Source organism: Schistocerca americana, chromosome 1 (genome assembly GCF_021461395.2).
Source record: "Schistocerca americana isolate TAMUIC-IGC-003095 chromosome 1, iqSchAmer2.1, whole genome shotgun sequence".
Classification (NCBI taxonomy): Eukaryota; Metazoa; Arthropoda; class Insecta; order Orthoptera; family Acrididae; genus Schistocerca; species Schistocerca americana.
The window spans coordinates 722,846,270-722,868,376 of NC_060119.1; positions in this window are offsets into that span (position 1 = coordinate 722,846,270).

The following is a 22,107-nucleotide window of genomic DNA, read 5'->3' on the forward strand; positions in this document are numbered from 1 at the left end:
AAGCCGAGCCAAACAACTATCTACGTATATTATAGATTAGCGCATTTGACCACGGAAAGCTGAGTAATGCCTACAGAAATTTTCCTCGAAGGCAACTGTGATCATTAGCTTTTAGGACATGAAAAGGGCACAATTTGTTCAGATTATTGGACCAGGCAGAACAATCGATTTACAAGCGTTCATCAAACCGCGAAAGAACCTACGAAGAGCAGTTGGAAACAAACGTCAGGACATGTTTAGTTGTAGCGTAATTTCGCTGTACGACGGCGTCCATAAACATATTGCTAGACAACTCGTGAACGCTTTATACGATCCATAAGTGAGTTATTTGGTCAGCTTAAGAGAAGGTTTAATTTGGCTTCCAATGATTACAATCTCTACCCAAAAATGAAAAAAATTGCTTACGTCAGAAGGTTCACTAACAATGAAGAACTTCAAGGCATATGAATCACGCGGTGGCTAACTTCTAAGACGATGGGACATTATGAAAGTACACAGGCTACTCCACCGTTAAATGTTTGGATGCCGCCAGAAATTTCGTTTAAGCTTAATATGTTTACAGTGAACACAGATAAACCTGTTAGCTTCTTTATAAATTAAAAAATATCCACTCCTAGAGCGCTGGTATCTTCTCTTTCAGCATTGTGATCGAGAAAATGAGAAGCTTGTGCATATGTGGTAGCTGGAATACCACAGCCCATTTCGTGAGTTTGAGCAAGTCATAAATAAATTTTGGCATAAAGCGAGCACAACACTTTCTGCAGCTTAACCCAATGATACACTAAGACGACGTAAGTCATGGGACAGCGATATGCAGATATACAGATGACGGTAGTACACCATACACAGGGTACAAATCGGGAATACATCGGCAGAGCTGTTCTTTGTACTCATGTGATACATGTGAAAAGATTTCCGACGTGATTATGGCCGCATGACGGGAACTGAAAGACATTTAGCGTGGATTGGTAATTGGAGCTAGACGTATGGGACATTTCATTTCGAAAGTTGATAGAGAATTCAATATTCCAAGTCTCACAGTGTCAAGTTCATGCTGAGAATACCAAATTTCAGGCATTACCTCTCACCACGGACAACGCAATGGCTGACGGCCTTCACTAACTATAGAGAGCAGCGGCATTTGTGAAGAGTTGTCAATGTTAGCAGATAACCAACACTGAAACAACTGCAGATATAAAAGTGTGTCGTACGACGAACGTATCCTTAGGACAATGCGGCGAAATTTGGCGTTAATGGGCCATGGCAGCAAACTAATGACGCGGGTGCCTTTGTTAGCAGTGCATCACCTGCGGCGCGTCACGTGGGCTCGTGACCATATCGGTTCGACTCTAGACGACTGGAAATCCGTAGTCTGATCAGGTGAGTCCCGATTTCAGCTGGTAAGAGCTGATGGTGGGGTTCGAGTGTGTCGCAGACTCCACGAAACGATGGACACAATTTGTTAACAACACACTGTGCAAGCCGTTGGTGCCTCCAAAACGATGTGATGATTACGTGCCGTCTTCGTAGATACAAAAGGAGGTGTCATAGGCCCAGCAGGAAGCCTTGGTTTGTTGTAATTACTGGGGAATCTAGACAATATTGCTACGAAATATCGGTAATATAACTTGCATCGAAGATATTACGCTCTTTAACAGGATGAATTTAAATGTGCTTACATCCCCTGCAGAATAGTTTTGTGAAGAGTTTTCCGCTTTTTGCAGGGCTGTATCACTATCGGAAATAATGTACAAGCGGTTCAAGCAGAGACTTCGCAATTGGTAATGTGCGTGCATATGTGCGCGCTAACTGTTCGTCTATAACTTACGATGGCGGGAGTGCGCAATCTGTAGGTACGGGGAGGGGAAAGTCTCACGTTCCAGGATGCTAAGCGCAGTCCACACACAGTCAACTACCGTATAACTTATTGCTGGGGTAAAAAAATACCCGAAATTTACAGTTCGTAGATGTCCTGACATGGTTATGGGGACGTATCAGAGTTGGAAGGTGTAAACTAGAGTAGCGAAGCAATATGGGCATATACTTTTCGGGAAAAAAATGGTTCAAATGGCTCTGAGCACTATGGGACTTAACTTCTAAGGTCATCGGTCCCCTAGAACTTAGAACTACTTAAACCAAACTAACCTAAGGACTTTTCGGGAAAGCAGCAGCAGAAATCTACTCTGTTCACACACCAACTCCCTGTTGCAGATCCCTACACGGCAGAGTGGAAGTCAAATGAGCCTGTGGAACTGTGCCAGACGTTGAGTTTCCACCAACTGCATCGCTAAATGAGTCTGCGAACAAGCTCTCTGATGTGTCGCGGCAGTACACGGATTTTATTCCAGACTACGAGTTTCCAATCTGCACCTCTCGTTGAGTCTCATCTAGGTACAAGGCAAGTGTTACTATACTTCTCATGATCTTCCTATCCAAAAGGCATGAATGTAGATCGTTGGGAAGAGGGGAATTCTTAGGAATTTTTAGTAGGCTGCTGTAAAGGACACGTAAATATCCTCGCATAAAATCAAACAGCGATTGGGTATGCCAGCAATTTGACCATATACATAAAGAAAACTATCGAGAAAATAAGAAAAACGAACATAAAAACGTTAAAAATTGAGGAAAACCTGGTATAATTACGACAAATTGATGGTAAATACATAAAATTGAGGCAACTACGACGAAATATGTAAAATCTAGAAAAACTTACAAAATTACGTAAACTGACAGAGAATACATAAAATTAGAGAAAAAGTACCATGAAATGCGGGGAACTGAGGTGGATTGGGGGTACCTGGACACTCAAGACCGGGAAAAGCAGAAAAAGTATGCTCTGGCTGCATGTAGTTTTAAACCTACCCCTCCCCCTACGCGGGTTTTCGGAACACATACTTCAACAAAGGCGACATATGTATTACACAGAGGCACTATATTAAAGCAGGCATAACTGTGTTCTCACACACGCAGTCGAATAAGAATATTACCGAATTACAATTGATCTCACAAGCAATGTTATTCCTTAAGTATTAAGGAGCAGAATCAATGTGTTTGTCGGACTTTAGCCATTCCCTGAAATGTGCTGTAGGAGAGTGGACCGATGTATCAAATATCACCTTTAATAGTATGAGGGTCGTGTACTCGAGAGACACGGTGTTAGGACGACATTGCTACATTATCCTGCACATGACGAAAACTAAATAACATTAACCAGGACTTCTCTGTGCAAGAGGAACGCTACTAGAGCTGTGTTGATACTATTGTAAACAGCAAAATGACTGTTACATGTCCTTTGGCTATTGGTCATGATGCTTACTCCCTCATAAGAAATTGCTGCTTCTTCGCGTGCATTTTCGTGCAGCAGGGCGTGGGTGGTACCTGAATGTATTAACAATCGAAAATATTCATGTCGGTTTCTCCTCGCTCTATTTCCTAATGAGACATAGCCATATCCATGAAAACTGATACTACTGCCACTAATGGTAAGCACAACTGACAAGGGAAGTTTATAAGCAGTTCAAGCGGCGGATATACACTTACGATGCCTTCCTAGGTCACCAGAAAAGTGTTGAAGGAAGTAGTTTTATCATTTTAAAGATTGTCACCGTAGTGACTGGGGTAGGAAACTTACGGGTGGTTGTATGTCTGATATTGTACGAATATATCCAGCATTACAGTATTAAAAGCATTACATTCCACATGACTATGGCTTTAGCAATATAACAGTTTTAGGTTCAGAACTATGCAACCATAGAAATGTGTGCTTACGCTCTACAGTCATTTTTCTCATGCTGATACCTTCTTGATACTGACTCCAGACAGTGGATCAATACTTCAGAATTGATAGCACAGTTGATTTACGCGAAATATTTCAACTCCATCTATCTGGAGCTCCAGCATGTGTAAACCACACGTTTCTCTTACCGTCTGTTATATCACCATAACACTGTCATGTCTACTACACACTGATAAGAGGTGCTACCCTCCCCAAAATTCGCGCATCTAGAGAGATCTTGTGCATCTGGATGAGTACTGTGTGTATGATTGGTGCGGAACAGTCGCTGCTGAACAGCAGTTACGGACACAGCTCGCCCTGTTCCTTCACAAGTCAAGAACATTGTGGAAGGGATCTGTCAATATCTGACTTTCTCCTACGAATGCGGGAATACTCTGTGACATCCATCTTCATAGGGAAAGATGGCCAATCGTAGTCCTAAATTCTGCACTATGATCGTTGTTCTGGTAACATGTAGATAACCTAACTGCATCGGTAAAGGATGCTGTCTGGTATACTTTGGTGTACATGGTCGAATGGAGTATTGCACAATCATCTATTTGCTTTCGCAATCTAATATATGGTACTAGCAAAGTAGTGGAGCGGTGATCTAGCCATGATACAGAAATTGGAAAGCAATCTGGTATGTCATTGGCTGGCACTGAAATTACGAAACAACTGGTAAAATTGCTAAAACTGATTGCTCTATCAACTGTAGTGTGTATTACAATACATTGTCCCGTATCAATGGTGTCTTCCCCATCCCATTTGTACACTATTGAATACCACGGAATGATTAAATTCCACTGTTTGGATGGATAGAGAGAGTCTTGGCGGAACAGTGGATATCTGCTACTTGTCACTGTGGATCATAGGATTTAATGTAGAGGTCACCACATTCAGACAGTTGTTTGGAACTGTTCCTCAATGCTGCAGACTCATCCAATTTCCATATGCTGTGATGCCCTCCACATGCTTTTTCTTTTCATCAATAAGATAACAATACCTCTTTTTATTTCCTTTATCTTGCACATGTTATGAACAGCCCCTTCTGGCGATGGTCAATACAGGAACAGTAATCATGTGCATGGCTGCAAAATGAAGAAACAATGCCCTTCGAAATGGGACACCGATACATCCACTACCCTATCAGTGTGGAAGATGAGATTAACTGTATAGGTCATCACCTTCAGATAGCTGTTGGAAATGCTCTACAATGCCGCAGACTCTTCCAGTTTCCATATGTTGCAATGTCTTCCATGTTTTTGTCACTGCAAAACATTTGTGTTTTATTTCTACCAAACCACGTGTAGTGCGAGCTGCTTAATTGACATCATGCAATGCTCAGCTTTCTGTGAGAGCTAATGGATCGAAATGTGATAATATCAGTTTAGCACCTGACACAGACCTCGATGACATGGTAGAGAAACAAAGTGTATGGCGATGTACAAAGCTGTAGTTGTACACTGGATGGGTGTGTTACAGCCAAAAAACAAAACAAAAACAATGTATTAAACTGCTTATGAAGGAAAAGTACAGGAACCCTCTCTTGAGACTAATAGTCTGTTTGATATGGTCTTCCTCCAGTACCGTCGATAAAAAATTAAGCAGGTTTGTGCTAGCGACTTCGAGCACTGGTCACCTTCTCCAATGGAGTGATTGATGCATGTATGTGTAATACCCTCGATGTCAACTCACAGGCGGTATTTGTTTTCGGATATATCAGCAGAGAGACACATGGTAACATCTTATAGCAACTTCCATTACGTGGGGTGTTATAACTAATTAAAGTTTGGATGCGGGTAGTTCTCTCAAAACTACACCGATTTTGTTCATAAAACTAACAGAATTCGGTTGTATCTGGTCTCATGGGATCTTTACTGTTTTATTAATATCGCCATGATTGCCTGCTTAAAAATAGGTGTTACCACAAGCCTTACGTTATATCATACTTCATAGCCTCTAATTATATAGCATATATGAATGAAATTATAGCTCATTGTGGAATCTAGAAACAATACTGGCTTTTCCCGACATGTGAGTAGATTGTGTGAAATAGGATATGATGACCAAATTGCTTAAAAAACTAGACTGCAAGAACCTGCTGTATGATAGAAACTTTACAGACATGTCGGTAGAGGTGAGTTATCGATCTAAAATGTCAACTGTAAGTATGCAGACGGTATTTGATTTTGATGTATATAGCGTCCCCAGTGCCAAATTTTTATCATGTAGCCGTAAAATAATAATTTCTCTGTGTAGGTTTAGATTGCAAAGAAATATTTTATGACAAAATGATCTAAAGAGGTGACAAGATACAGTCTTTTGTTAATTTTTTAGTCGTCTTTATTACTTCTTCTCTTGTCTTTATTGTGTGTCGACGGACATGTAGCGAGAGCTGGCGAATGTAAGCATATTTGTACGAGTTAAGCATATAATATACTGATTTAATATCATTGTGCACTTTTAATTTGTAAGAGGTGATCCCGATTTCATGTCCGCCTTCCTTGAATTAACCTGCATTCAAGTAATTTACAGCTCAACAATCGCAGCGGCCGATGCAGCCAACGACGCCATTACGTGGCGATATTAACTTATGAAAAATTAGCGGAAGCGGAAAACTCGCCCGCTATTAACATAATATTAATTTTTCTCCACAGCCGCCCGACGTTGCAGAAAATACTTAGCTTTAAGATTCTTATTTTCAGTACCATAGCCGAGACCCAGAGCCAGGACTCTGACTACAACACAATGGTTAACGAAGGTAAGAAAAATACTCTCGCGCGTGTGTGGGCCGCAATTGTAACTAATAACTAAAGATCTTATGCTTTAAGGTGAACTGACTAGCCGAGGAAATTAATATGAAAAGTTTATTACATTGTTCAGCTTGTATGCTCATGTTTTAAGATTCAGCGAGCCTAACATTCATTAACGTAAAGAATAATTTGATATTAATATTGTTAAAAAGGAAAACTTCAGGAAAGCATTTAACCGTAAAATCAAAATTAAATGAAATATCATTTTTATTAAGGCCCACCACGTAAGTCGGCAACAATCAAAAAATAATAATAACAATAATAATATATATATTAAATTACGACGGCCGACGGACGCGAGATTGGCGCCGCAACTTTGGGGCCCGATTAATATGATTCTATTGTATTGAATGTAATTATGTATGTGTCTAATTGTTGTAAAATATTAATGCTTATATGAATTCTTTTACATATACAACAACAAAACCACACCCTGAGGAGATCTGGAGAGGAAAAAGTGTAGAAAAGAAGGATTGCGAGAAAGAAAAATAAGTAAGGTAAGGCCTATTGTGCAAGCATCCTGTGTAGCTCTGTGCGGAATATCGAACCCATGTGCACATGAGATACCTTCGGTGTTTTGTGTATTTATGTGTTTATTTTTGGAGGGGATAATTATTCGTTTTGTTTATTTATATGTGTCTATTTTTGGAGGGGACAACTATTCGTGTGTGTATCAGTGTTAAAGATTTGTCAGTGGCTTAAAGTGAATTTGTTATGGGTAAGATAGGACAAGCTAAAGCATCCGTACCAGACGAACAAAATTTTGTTAATATGGAAAGTGAGGATCATTTGCAATACGTAAACGAATCCCAAGCCACCGCCTCGGATAACATAATTTCCGGAGCGGGGGGCGAGGATCTGTGGACGGTGAATGACGCTCCACAGCAGAATGGGAATAGAGTAACAACTCCACTGCCTGGGCAGGGGGGGGGAATCGAGTGCTAGATTAAGCGGAGCACCAGTATGCTCACCGATTGCAGACCCATTTGCAGAATTTCTGCGCAGGTTAGAAGAAAGAGATAGGGAAAAAGAAAGAATGTTAGAACAGAGGGAAAAACAAAGAGACGAAAAACTGGCTCAGATGTTCCATGAGCAAGAGCAACAAAGAGAACAGAAAGAAAGGGAAAAAGAAAGAATGTTAGAACAGAGGGAAAAAGAAAGAGACGAGAAACTGGCTCAGATGCTACGTGAGCAAGAGCAGCGCAATGAAGCGAAACTAGATAGTATCCAAAGCGAACTTGCCGAGATGCGGGACGCTTGCAAAGAAATCCCCGATCTCGTGCAAAGTTTAGCCAGCGAGATGCAAAAATTACAGATATCGCAGGCTAGGCTTGAAGATAATGTCCAGACTTTAACCAACCGCGTGGATAATGTGGAGATAGATGCACGGAAAAGTATTGACGCATATTTGGAAGTGCAAGCTCAAAAAGTAGAAAAAGAATTAAATGAATGGCTAGAAGTAAAGGATCGCGAGATATCTGCAAAGATTGAAAGCGACGTAAAAACAGCTGTAGAACAAGCGACTGCGACCGCAAGTGTAAATGTGTAAATATTGACGCTAGCGCTGCCGCACTGCACGCCGAATTAGCACAGATCAAATCCCGTGTGACAGCGGAGTTGCCAAATTGGCAACAGGAGGTCACGTGGAGACTGTCTGCGTTGGAAAGCAATGTAAACAGTGGCGGACAGATAATGAATCCCACTCCGCGTACTGATTACTGTAATAACGCTGACGGTAGGCAGGGTGCGAGTGCGCAACCGCAACCTAATGCGAATTATGAGCACGAACAACATGCGATACCGTGCAGCGCACATCACGAAGTGATGAATGTCCCAGAATGTAGCAATCAGATATGTAAAAAAGAGGACAATGTAATAAAACACAGGACATTCCAACCCTTCAATAGCGAAAAACGAAATGTCCACCCTGTTGTATTTATTAAGAGCTTCAGGAATGTGTTTCCCAGGACATGGACGGAAAGACAAACAATACAATTCGTGGTCTCCTTTATTCAAGGTGACGCGGCACTGTGGGCCACCGACGTGTCCGAAAAATGTCTAACGATGCAACAGTTTGAAGGTGCCTTCTTGCAAAAATTCTGGTCCGATAGCGTCCAAGAAAGACTACGAAAGGAGTTGTACAGTCCAGAAATGTACAATCCTAAGATGGGAACGTTACGCAAATATTTCGAAAAGTATATAAACAAAACCAGGTACTGGGACGAGCCAATGTCCGATCGTGACATAATCAGATTAATAAAAGTGAAGTTGCCCAGTGAAATTAAAAGATATTTCATCAATGTACCGGAATACGATATAGAACAATTCATTGAAATAGTGGATTCTGTTGACTTATTGATCGAAGATATGAAAACCGAAAACAAGTGGAACCATGCAGGCTGTAATCAACAAAAAGCCGATTACAATAGCAGCCACAGTAACGGTAGTAACAATGGGAATAGGCAAGAGCACCGGCAACAGAATCGAGGCACAAACAATGGCAATGGTTATAACGGCAACGGTTATAATCGTCAAAATCGAAAGAGACATCATGATGGACGCATGAGTAATGGATATAATGGTAACGGCAATCCGCAATGGCGGAACAACCGAAACCAGTGCCGTGGTCGTAACCAACCGACACCACAGTGGCAACAAAACAGCGCCACAATGGAACGCCAACCCAGGTCCGTCACAGAATATGTCAGGGAGTTACAACCGACCACCGCAAAACCAAAGCCATACACAATATCAAAATACACCATCGGGGAGGCAGGGCGGCCAACCCAACAGTAGCAACAAAACAACCAGAACCACAATGTGAGGTTAGTGGAAGTGACAGACAACTGTCAACCCACTAATGCTCATCCGTTAAACTAAAGACAGCCACAATACGCTCTCCGTTGTTGGCTGCAGGATGGTGTAGTGAGGGCACATTCACGGATGACAGCCATAAACTTTGTATGCTGAGATACAATGAAGGAACAAAAATAGAAAAGGAACTTGTAAACATACCGCAGAAATGTAACCGAACCGACAAAGTGTTGTGCAGGCTATATTGCAAGCAGATATGTACGGAGCACCAATGCAGATAATAGTCGATACCGGTGCGTCAGCCAATGTCATGAGTGCAAATTTTTACAAGTACTTGAGTCAAAATAATAGAATACCAGTATTGCCAGTGAAAAATTGCCGTGTAACAGGTGCAATAGGTGCACAATCTCATATCATGAAGCACCAGGTGCAAGTCGAGTTTACGGTAGGAAATGAAGCAATGAAAAGCTCGTTCCTAGTAGTTAAGGGATTAGGTGTTGCTTGCATCTTGGGGATGGAATTTTTACGCCAGAGGGACGCAAAAATCGACCTCTTGTGCGGGGAAGTAAGCCTTATGAATGAGGGTAGACGTGTAATTTTGCCATTGTTGAGGACACGGGAAGTGCACGGTAAATATTGCCGGAACTTTCAGTCGAGATTCGAAGGAATACAGGTAATGAATTTATATTGTGACTTAAGTACAAGACAAGCTTATTATAAAGAATTTATTACTGGAGATAAAGAGGAAAAAACGAAACTGATAGCCATGAAAGTCAGAGAGTCAGAACATTTGACTGAAGCACAACAAAACGAATTGACTCAGCTACTTACAGATTATGAGCATGTGTTTTCAGAAAAACCCGGTGTTATCGAGGGCTACACCTATAACATCGAAGTGGAACCTCACGATACCTTCTGTCACGCAAACTACACCATCCCGTGGTCAAAGAAGGAAGCAGTTACGAAGGAAACAAGAAAAATGCTTGATTGGGGGATAATTGAACCATCTCTATCCCCGTACAGCAGTCCGCTCGTGGCCGTAGCGAAAGCGGACGGCAGTATACGTCTCGTGCTTGATGCGCGCGATATTAACAAAATAATTGTACCTGTCAGAACGCGACCAGAAAACCTGGATGAACAGATACAGAAGTTTTATGGAGTTAAATATCTCACCTCTGTCGATATGCGTTCGTCGTATTGGCAAATCCCACTAACTGAATCATCAAGAAAGTACACTGCCTTTTTGTTTGCCGGCAGAAGTTACCAATTTAAAGTTTTACCATTTGGATTAAATGTTAGTGCAGGTGTCTTCATTGCAGCGCTCGATAAAGTATTAGGACCGGATTTGTTGGACCGAGTAACGTTGTATGTCGATGACTTATTAATAGCTACTCCCGATTGGGAAATCCACATGGACACGCTGAAATGCGTACTAAAAAGATTTTCTGAGGTAGGCGTAACATCAAACCTCGCAAAATCCAAATTTGGCAGGGAGAGAATAAAATTTCTTGGTCATGTAATATCACCTATAGGTATTGTGCCCGATCCGACGAAAATGGCAGCAATTGAGAACTTCACTCATCCTAGAACCAAGAAACAGTTAAAGGCATTTCTGGGTCTAGTGTCATTTTTCAGACGATTCATACCTGACCAGCTTTTAAATGATAATACCCTGTTAAACTTGTCGAGAAAGAATACACCCTGGATATGGAATGAACTGTGCCAGCAGTCATTTGAGCAAATACGGCAAGCCCTTCTAAATGCTAATCTACTGTCACATCCTGACATGTCAAAGGAATTTTGCCTTGCTACAGACGCCTCCACTGTCAGACTAGGTGCTTGTCTATTTCAAATCGATGAGGATGGTGGAAACAAGAACGTAAGAATAATCGGTTTCGCTAGCCGAGTGTTGTCAAGTTGTGAAAGATCGTATACAGTCACCGAACTCGAAACACTAGCAGTAGTATGGGCCATGAAGAAGTTCAGATACTATGTGTACGGAAAAAATGTAAAAATTGTCTGTGATCATCAGGCCTTAAGTTTTTTGCTGGCATGCAAGTTAATGCACGACAGGTTGACTAGGTGGGTGCTTGCTCTGCAGGAATATCAATTTCAAATAATGTATATAAAAGGTTGTGACAACGTAGTGCCTGATGCTTTGTCACGGTTGCCGCAAGGTCTGCCTGAGTTAACAACAATACTAGAACAGGCAACAGAGTACAAAACTTTAGTTATGAAAGACCCTACTTGTCGAAAAAAGTTCCTGCAGACGTGCAAGCAACTGCCTAGTTTACAGGACGAAGATCCCGCCTTGGGAAAAGTCAAACAAGAACTCCTATCTTCGGGTGGAAATCAGATAGGTAGCCATTATTCTGTGCAAAATGGGGTATTATATTACCGAAGGATGTTAACAAGGACTTGTGGTGTATCTGTGTACCGGAAGTATGTATCAGTGATTTAATCTGGCACGTGCACCTTTCGTGGGGACACGTGGGTATTGAAAAATGTAGAGCACTTCTCGCAAGACAATGTCATTTTAAGAATATGAAAAGAATAATTCAGAATGTTGTAAGGACATGTGTAGTTTGTCAAAGGACGAAGCCTACAAATCTGCCAACTATAAGTGAATTGCGCCCTGTTGTGCCTAACAAACCATTGCGACTAGTTTCTGTTGACATTCTAGGGCCACTACCCACTGGCAGAGGTGGTGTGAAATATGTATTTGCTGTATATGATGCTTTTTCCAAATTTCTAAAATTGTATCCTGTAAAAGCTTCAACGGCCACACCCCTCATTCAGAAATTACGAACAGATTATTTTGTTAATGTTGGCAAACCACAGATCATATTATCCGATAATGCCACCTATTTTACTGGTTTCAAATGGAAAACGTTTCTACAAGAGCAAGGTGTTAAACACATTTTTGTAGCTCGATTTCACTCGGAGAGCACTCTTGTAGAGCGTACCTTTAAAGAGTTGAACAGGTTCATGAGAACTTACATTCCGAATCGCCACACCAAGTTGTCAGAATACGTTTCGACTTTTGAGGAACTCCACAATAGATTGCCACGTTCAGCCACCGGTTATACTCCACTAGAAGTCATGTTTGGAAAGAATGAAACCGACAGCTGGCTGTCACCATTACCAACTGTACCACGACAATTTGTACCTCACGAACAAATTATAGCTGAGACTTTGAATAACTTAACGAGGTGCGCGGAGCGCCGAAAGAAGAAGCATGACAAGAAAATAAAGAAGGTAACAGTGTATCAACCAGATGACTTGGTGCTAATAAGGACTCATCCCAAGTCATCTCTGTTAGCGAAAAAGAATAAAAAATGGCAACCGGTGTATGCCGGGCCCTACAAAATCATAGACATACCACATGGATGTAGCTATTTGTTGGGTGACGTAGAATCGGGAGAGATTAAAGGACTCTATCCATACAAAGACTTAAAGAAGTTCGCTCAGTAGAGCAACGTTTACATTTGTGTGTAGTAGGTTAAGTTCATAGTGTATTTTTTTTCTGTGTGTAAATGTTAAGATTTTAGTGTAACATTTAAAGACAATGAGGCGCACAAGATTAGTGCGATTCAATTTTGTAGATGTTAAGGAATAACAGTATTTTCAAGCAACTGCATTTTGAAGCAAAAAATGAACGTAGGTTTAAGAATAATTTACAAATTTCATGTTTAAAAATGCTTTAAAAATATTAAAAAAAAAATTCAATAGCATGTAACGATGAAAGAATTTTTCATTAGTGTGTCATGAATATTTTTGAACTGTAGTAGTAATGCAACTTATGAAATTCAATATTATAGTGTATATGTTGTTCCATGTATTTATGTCTATACCGATCTTGAAATATGCTCAATCATAATTTACTAAACAACATGAGTGCAGGGTGTACATCACCCAAGGTACCTCATGTGTTGTGGACAAAGTACAAAGCAAATCAGTAAACGCGACTACCGCTAAGCACTGTTAAAATATATTGCCATCTGCTAAGGCAGAGATTTGCACAAATTTGTAGCGTAAACAAAGGTCACAAATCTAACATTAATCTAGAAACTTGCACGCTTGGCCTAGATTATAAAATGTCTACAATAATGCGAGAGGCAAAGTTTTGTAAAGTCGAGCATGGCTCTGGAGAGCAAGTACGCAATGAGTGGGTAGACATGACATGGGGACTTACCTCAGATGAGACGGAAATACAATTGTATAGTCAAAGAATCTGAAGGCAAGTACGACTCTAAGTGGAAAATAAAAAGAGATAATTAGTGCGAGAGACTGGTAAAATCCAGCACGAGCCAAAATCCAGTTCAGACTGAATGAAATACATTAGTGTTTGTGAACTAATCGAAACAGTTACTTCAAGCAGTGTGAAAAACTGTGAAGGTGAAACTGTAATACGGACAGTGAAGTGGTAGTATTGAACGTTCAACAGCGGTAAGGACGCCAAACGCCAATATTACGCACGAAAAACTGTGAATTTGCTTATAAATGTAAACTGTTAACGTGAAGTGAACCCACAGTCAATATTTTTGGGACAGACTGTAGTTTCAGTGAGCACAATAATGCGAGATTGGAATGCGATGCGTGGACTGTTGAAAAACAGCGACCGCAGAAACGGCGAATGTTTGTGCTAAACTCGTATTGGGACACTCACCAGTGCCTGCGAGTGCGGCGAAAACATAAATAATTTTGTCAAGACAAAAACTGACGTGTGATGGAAACAGTATTGCATCAAAACTGCATTCACGGGAGAAGGTCCATGTCATGTATTCTTCAAGACAGTGCTAGCTTGACACTCGGAAACTGGCGAAAACTTAACAACAACTGCCGCACTAATAAATGCTTCTTTCCCACTAGCGTAACCATCTGCAGCGGGAAACAAATATTACGTTGCTTGTGTGTATGTTTCATGTACTACGTCGGAGATGCGTAGCAGAGCTGACTCCTGCCAACAAGAGCGGGGGCCGAATATCATCCCACTCCGCCACGCCCGGGCGAGACAGAAGCGCATCGCCAACGGTGCAGCCGATCAGCTGATTCTGACGTTCCGCGACGGCGTCGAGCGGGCGTTGACCTCTCCGCAGCCGCCGCGACCGCCGAGCACCGAACACACCAACCGACGCCGTCGCGAGCCAAACGTCGCGGCGTAGATCATCAACGACACCGCAACCAAGTGTTATAATGACCTCATTTTTTGCATAGTGCAACAAAAATATTTGTATGCGCATCCTGTACTCCAATGACATTCCAGAAACAATTAAGTGAAAGTGACCCAAGCAGTTAGTCTGTCGCTCCGCCGAGGTTTTGCCCAGGTTTCCCTACGGCCGCGCCAAATGGGGAGCGAACAGTTGACACCCCTGGGACTTCAAATATTCCGGACTAACTCGTGGTTGTATACCTTGAACTTCATCTGTATTACACTTTGTGTGCAACACACCTCAGTAATTACAATATACGATGTGACATATATAGACTGTGAAAGAAAAATCTACGTGTGGACACTGTGGACATGAAAGTGGAATTATTTATGTCAAAAAACACGAACATTTTTATGACATAAACATTTCGGGGGGCAATATAGCGTCCCCAGTGCCAAATTTTTATCATGTAGCCGTAAAATAATAATTTCTCTGTGTAGGTTTAGATTCCAAAGAAATAATTTATGACAAAATGATCTAAAGAGGTGACAAGATACAGTCTTTTGTTAATTTTTTAGTCGTCTTTATTACTTCTTCTCTTGTCTTTATTGTGTGTCGACGGACATGTTGCGAGAGCTGGCGAATGTAAGCATATTTGTATGAGTTAAGCATATAATATACTGATTTAATATTATTGTGCACTTTTAATTTGTAAGAGGTGATCCCGATTTCATGTCCGCCTTCCTTGAATTAACCTGCATTCAAGTAATTTACAGCTCAACAATCGCAGCGGCCGATGCAGCCAACGACGCTATTACGTGGCGATATTAACTTATGAAAAATTAGCGGAAGCGGAAAACTCGCCCGCTATTAACATAATATTAATTTTTCTCCACAGCCGCCCCGCGTTGCGGAAAATACTTAGCTTTAAGATTCTTATTTTCAGTACCATAGCCGAGACCCAGAGCCAGGACTCTGACTACAATACAATGGTTAACGAAGGTAAGAAAAATACTCTCGCGCGTGTGTGGGCCGCAATTGTAATTAATAACTAAAGATCTTATGCTTTAAGGTGAACTGACTAGCCGAGGAAATTAATATGAAAAGTTTATTACATTGTTCAGCTTGTATGCTCATTTTTTAAGATTCAGCGAGTCTAACATTCATTAACGTAACGAATAATTTGATATTAATATTGTTAAAAAGGAGAACTTCAGGAAAGCATTTAACCGTAAAATCAAAATTAAATGAAATATCATTTTTATTAAGGCCCACCACGTAAGTCGGCAACAATCAAAAAATAATAATAACAATAATAATATATATATTAAATTACGACGGCCGACGGACGCGAGATGTAGCAGAGGAAAGAGACACAGTAAACTCTTATAGGCGGTTCTATTACATCACAGGCTCTCACGGTTTGTTTCGTAAATGCCAGTGTGATGTACCATCACACCGGTAAAACGGAACCTGCCACAGTGTACCAAAACAGAAACTTCATCATGAATTATAGCTTGTTGTTGTGAAACGTAAAATGATTGTCTTTATTCTGACATGTGATTTAATGGCGTGAAAAATTGTATTCTATAATGTTATTTCAAGTGTGAAATGTCTGTAATACACATGCGGATGACAGTTTATTTATAGACACTGATTTGAATGCGAGAGACGCTCTCAGGTAGTATAGTTTGTCTATCAAGTTGAAAGAAATTGCTTAATATAGATGTATTTTCTTTGGAGTTTAAATTCTCGCTTTCTCTTTAATTCGGTGACAGTTTCAAAATAACAAGGACATTCTGTGGTGATGGTAGCTTTTTCAGCAAAACAGTGGAAGTTTTTTTTTACTAATTTTATGTGGGGTGGACATTTATACGCCTCTGCAGTCTGATCATTTGTAATCGGTGATGGTGCGCTTCATTGGCTGTTGCAAGATAATGAGGTGCGAATTCTATCCTGTTATAAGAACTATACCGACTTTGCTCATAAAACTAAAAGAAAATGGACTGCACCTATTTTTGTGGAAAGTGGACACTTATTATCGTGTGGCGCAGGGCTGTGCTGCTAAATTCTAGATGAAGAAACAGATTGTAGTTGGGGTGGCCCTCCATTTATGTCCTATTGCTTAGTTGACTTTACATCCTTTTGTTTTGGCAAAGGGGCGGTGCTGGACCATTGCCTTAAGGCGAGCTGGGTGCCACTTATCTGTCGCCAGGACGGCGGTATGTCACAGATAAGCACCCATTGGTGAAGGAGGAGGGCCTCTAATTTCGGCAGTTTGTGATTGTACATCAAGAAGAGCATACTTTGAGCTACTGCCCCCTCTGCAATCTCTTGGAGTGACGATTTTCCCCAGTGCATGTGTTGCATTATGACCTATTCATTACGAGTGCTGGTTTTTTGCACGACAGCAGTGAAGCGTTTTCCATCAATTGTGGTAGCGTGTAGTGGCATCAAAACCTGGGCTGCAGGGTGATTGTCGAGCAGGCGACTGTAGCAAATGCTGACATCAAACAGCAACAGATACAGTCCTTAGCTATAGGCATACAGATAATACAACTCTTAAACTTCTCTCTGTCCAATACCAGCATCTTGTCAGTTGAATATACTTTCTTCCAAAAAATAAAGGTAGTACCTGCCACTCCAGCCTTTCTTCCCGCCAGCTTTCAGGTGAAGCATAGAGTTTGAGTGCGTCTGCCACTAGTTTCGAGTGGTATTGCGAAATTTTTTCCCAGCAGGATAACACCAGTTGTATGACGTCATCGGTTTTGAGCTGTATTATATTGTAGACAGTCCTTGTATAGCGCTGTGCATACAGTTGCGTAGTTAGGGCCAATATTTACGGTTAATTATGTAATTAGAACCGATATTTACTTCAGCGTCCCAACCAAATAAATGCACTAACCTAATCTTCCTCTCCTGCATCTGAGGAGTTTCCGTGTGTTGGAGGATGCACTTGGGATTTTCGTCCAGGTGAACCAGGGTTCGAGTCCCAGATAGGGCACCGCCATTTTTTATTTCCCACCAAACCCCGGTTGGGGGCGGTGGGACGTTAGCATAGTCCTGGTACAAATAAATTCCCACCAAAATTCGAAATTCCTGCCAAAATTAGAAATTCTTGCAAATAGGGTAGGTGGGGGAAGGGGATGGTTAGGGGTGCAGGGGGAGGAGCGGAGGCCCATGTGCCAGCCGAGGAAAACATGTGACGTCATCTGGGTGTGGGGGTGGGGGTGGGGTTATTTATTGGTTTAATTAATTTTCATATCAGTTTGATATCAAAATTGTCCTCATGCCCCCATCTCCTAATTCCTGCAGAGTCATCCAGTACTAAAAGATGTATTGCTGGCCTATGTAAAAGTCTACAAAATACATCTGGTGTCAAAGATTCTAGACCATCATTGCTGGTGAAACTGATTTTCTGAATAGTGGAACTATGTACATGATTTAGTATGGAAGAATGAACAGCATGGACATAGATGATTTCAAAAATAGTGATAAGAAAAAAAACATTTCTTTCACACGTGCTGAGTAGAAAAACTATGTATATATAAAAATTTCAGTTCCTATTCATAAAGTATCACGCAGTGGAACTATAAGATATATCAATGTTGTATCTCTAAAAGAAAATTGTTGTCACTCTGTGTTTAATTCGCAAGAGGGATAAGTTCTCACATATAGAGTCATCGGTTTCTGCTATGATCTAATGACTTTTTCAGAAGAGAATGTAAAAATAACACACTTACTCAAGAAAGAGAGCTTTTTAAGACTCTTAACAACTTATACTGATTCAATTTAACAAATCGGTTGACTCATTCAATAAGAATATGTTATTCATATCGAATACATATTGTCCACAAAATGCAATTCAGTTTTATTTCTATTTCATTAAGGCATATGCAGGAGTCAATTTTGGGTTTCTAATGGAGATATCTCAAATATTTACTCAAATTGCAACAACCCACGGTTTTCAATAGAAGATACTCTAAAAAGTGTTGGAGATGAAGTAGAATGTGTATTAAATTCAAATGTTTCACTGTATGTGACAGCATAAAATGTCTAATGATATGTGCTGCAAGCAAAAGTTCACTGTGGTTGCTTGTATGAAAATGTAAAAAAAGTCTGTATGAACAAATTTGTATCTATAGAATTTTTTTTCAGCCCTTCTGTAATAAATCATAACGCCTCATTGAACTAAACATTATAGCAGCGTGCAATTTACTGACTACGGTGGTGATGATGTATAAATGTTATACGTAATATTTTGATCTTGTGTGTACAGAAATGAGACAAAATTTAATGACAAGGCAGAGGTGCAAAGAGAGGGAGAGAGAGAGAGAGAGAGAGAGAGAGAGAGAGAGAGAGAGAGTTAAAGAATTTACTGCCATGTATAAATCACAGAGATTACGGTGAGGCAATGTTGAGAAAAAATTGTGCATAATTTCATTTTATCCATTGCTCTCAGTGTTTCTGCGATGTGTGCACACACATGGAATGAAATTTGATGACGAAGCAGTACAGTATTTACAAAGATAGAAAGAGAAAGATAGAGAGATAATTTGCCGAGGAGTCACGAGTACCTACACCTGAGTCTGTGTGTGTATGTGTGTGTGTGTGTGTGTGTGTGTGTGTGTGTGTGTGTGTGTGTATGTGAAAAAGAGATTGTGAACGAGATATGGTGCCAATTCACACAATTTAGAGGCAAATATCTTGAACATGGTGCCAGTTCAAGTGAAGCTTACAAAATTCTTCTGGAAATATTGCGGATCTTTGAACTTGGAGCTATTTTTACACAACTCTGGTGAGTGACTGCCTCATGTTAATACTGCCCTGAGACTCGCTGGAAAGACGAGGAAAGGGGGAAAGAGGAGGGGAAAGGCAGTGGGAGGGGAGGGGAAGAAGAGGGAGGGGGGGATGTAATACAAAGTGCAATTGTGCTGATTCAGCCATTTTGGATTTTTAAATTTCATACCACTGCACTTTTGCATTCTTTTTAAATATCCCTGCACTGATATCTTGCATTTTTATATTTCCCAGCACTACCATCTTGCATTTTTTAAATTTCCTGCCTTCACCATCTCGCATTTTCTTAAATTCCCGCCACTGCCATTTTGGATTTTTCAGTGATTGCAGTGTCTTCTAGGTGTGGATCAGGCACTCCATAGATATAATACTCTCTGGAGACACTGAATTTAATTGACGAAGGGGCAGTTATAAAATACAGTTAATGAAGCTTGCAGAAGGGAATACAGACGTCAAAAAAATTAGGCTGACAGAACCTGCAAAATAACAGAACAGGAATGGCTGGAAGGGAATGTATAAAGATGTAGAAGCATGGGTGACTATAAGAACGCTAGATGCCGCTTTGTGTAGGAAAATTAAAAAGGCCTCTGGAGAAGAGAGAATCACAAGTATAGATATTAAGAGATAAGGTGGTAATCCCGTACTATGCACAGAATAAAGGTGTAAGAAATATGTGGATGGCCTTTGAAGGAAAATGAAACTGAAAACAATGTTACTGAAAGGGAAGACAAGGTAAATGGAAAGGAGGTGGAAGATATGATACTCCGACCAGAATTCGACAAAGCACTGACAGACCTAACTTAAATTATCGAGACATGACACCGGATGTAGACGATAATCCATTGAAATTATTGAGTTACTTTGGAGAGTATATCTTGATTAAACTGTAGCCCTTGTATGCTAGATACTTGTATATGACACAGGCAACGTTTGAAGAAAAATGTAATAATCAGAATATTTGGAGAAAAATATAATAATCGCAATTCCAAAGAAGGCATGTCCGACAGTTATGGACACTATCGAATCAACAATTAAATAAGCCACGGTTGCAAAGTACTGACATCGAATTATTCACAGTAGAGCAGAAAAGTATTAGAAAATCTCGGATAGGATCAGATTGGATTCCAGAGACATGTAGGAATACGAGCTGCAGTACTGTCCTTGCGATTAATGTCCTGCGTTGATAGCATTAAGAGTAAGCGTTTGGTCATTCTGACTGGATTACACTCTTCAAATTCTGAAGATGTCAGGTACAAAATAAGGGGAAAGAAAGTTTATCTACAACTTGTACGAACACTAGACTGCAGTTATAAGAATCCAAGGGTATGAAAGGGAAACCGTAGTTGAAAACGAAGCGAGGCAGTGTTGCAGACTGTCTCCGATGTCATTGAGTCTGTACTCCGAACAAGCTAAGAAGGAAATTGAGGAGAAGTTCGAAAAATATCAAAGATCATGGAGAAGAAATTGAAACTTTTATGCCTGCAGATGACGTTGTCCATCTGCCAGAGACGGCAAAGGACTTGGAGTAGTGATTGAACGGAATGGATAGTTTCTTGAAAAGAGATTATAAGACTAATACGAACAAACTTAAAACAAAGGTAATGGAATACATTCGAATTAAATCAAGTAATGCAGGAAATAATACAGTTAAAGTAGTAGATGGTTTTCGTTATTTGGGTCTGAAAAATAAGTGACGGTGACCATAGCGGGCAGGATATAAAGCAGGCAGTTAAAACAGCAAGGAGGAATTTCCTGAAAAAGATAAATTTGTTTACATCGAATATTAATTTAGGTGTCAGAATATTGTTTTTTATGTTTCTGTCTTGAGTGTAGTCCTGTACGAACGTGGAACGTATATGATAAACAGTTCGTGCAGAATAGAAGTGAGTGCCTAGTGTTGCAAAAGAATGCTGAAAATGAGATAGGTTGATTTCATATCTGAAGAAGAGATACTTAATCAAACTGGGGAGAAAATAAATTAATAGGATAACTTCACTAAAAGAAGGGATCGGGTGATGGGACACATTTGAAGCGACAAGGAACCGTCAATTTGATGACGGAGGGGCGTGTGAGGAGTAAAAGAGACCAAGGCTTCAATACAGTAAGCAGGTTCAACTGGTTACAGCTTGTAGTACTTATTAAGAGCTGAAGAGGCGTGCAAAGGATAGACTAGCATAGAGAGCCTCATTAAAAAAGTCTTTCAAGGCTACATCAGTAACAACTCAATAGGTTCAGAATGAATTTTCGTTCTGCACTGCAGTGCGCTCTGATTTAAAATTTCCTGTCACGTTAAAGCTGTGTATACATGTAGATGTGTCCTGGCCCAGTAATCGACCCCGAAATATTTACCTAACTCGGACAAATTCTCTACCGACTGAGCTATTCAGGAGTACCTGAGTAGTTCAGGCGGTGCAGCATTTGGCTCAAGAAAGCCAAAGGTTCCTGCTTCGATTCCCAGTCCCACATATAGTTTTAATCTGCCAGGAAGTTTAATCTGAATAAGTTATGTATCTAGATAAGTTATGAATAAGTTATGTATCTGTCAGTCACCAGAAGGCATAAACAATCTCAAGTTACGTATTATTATAAATTATTTTGCAGTAAACAGTTTACGGTTTCAGTCAGCGACAATAATATATTTAACCAGACGGTAAGTGCAGAACCTATATCTTCTTCCCGAATGTCCGATCCGCTATGGTAGCGGTATTTACGGAACAAAGGCAGAAAAAAATAGAGCTGTTAAGAAACT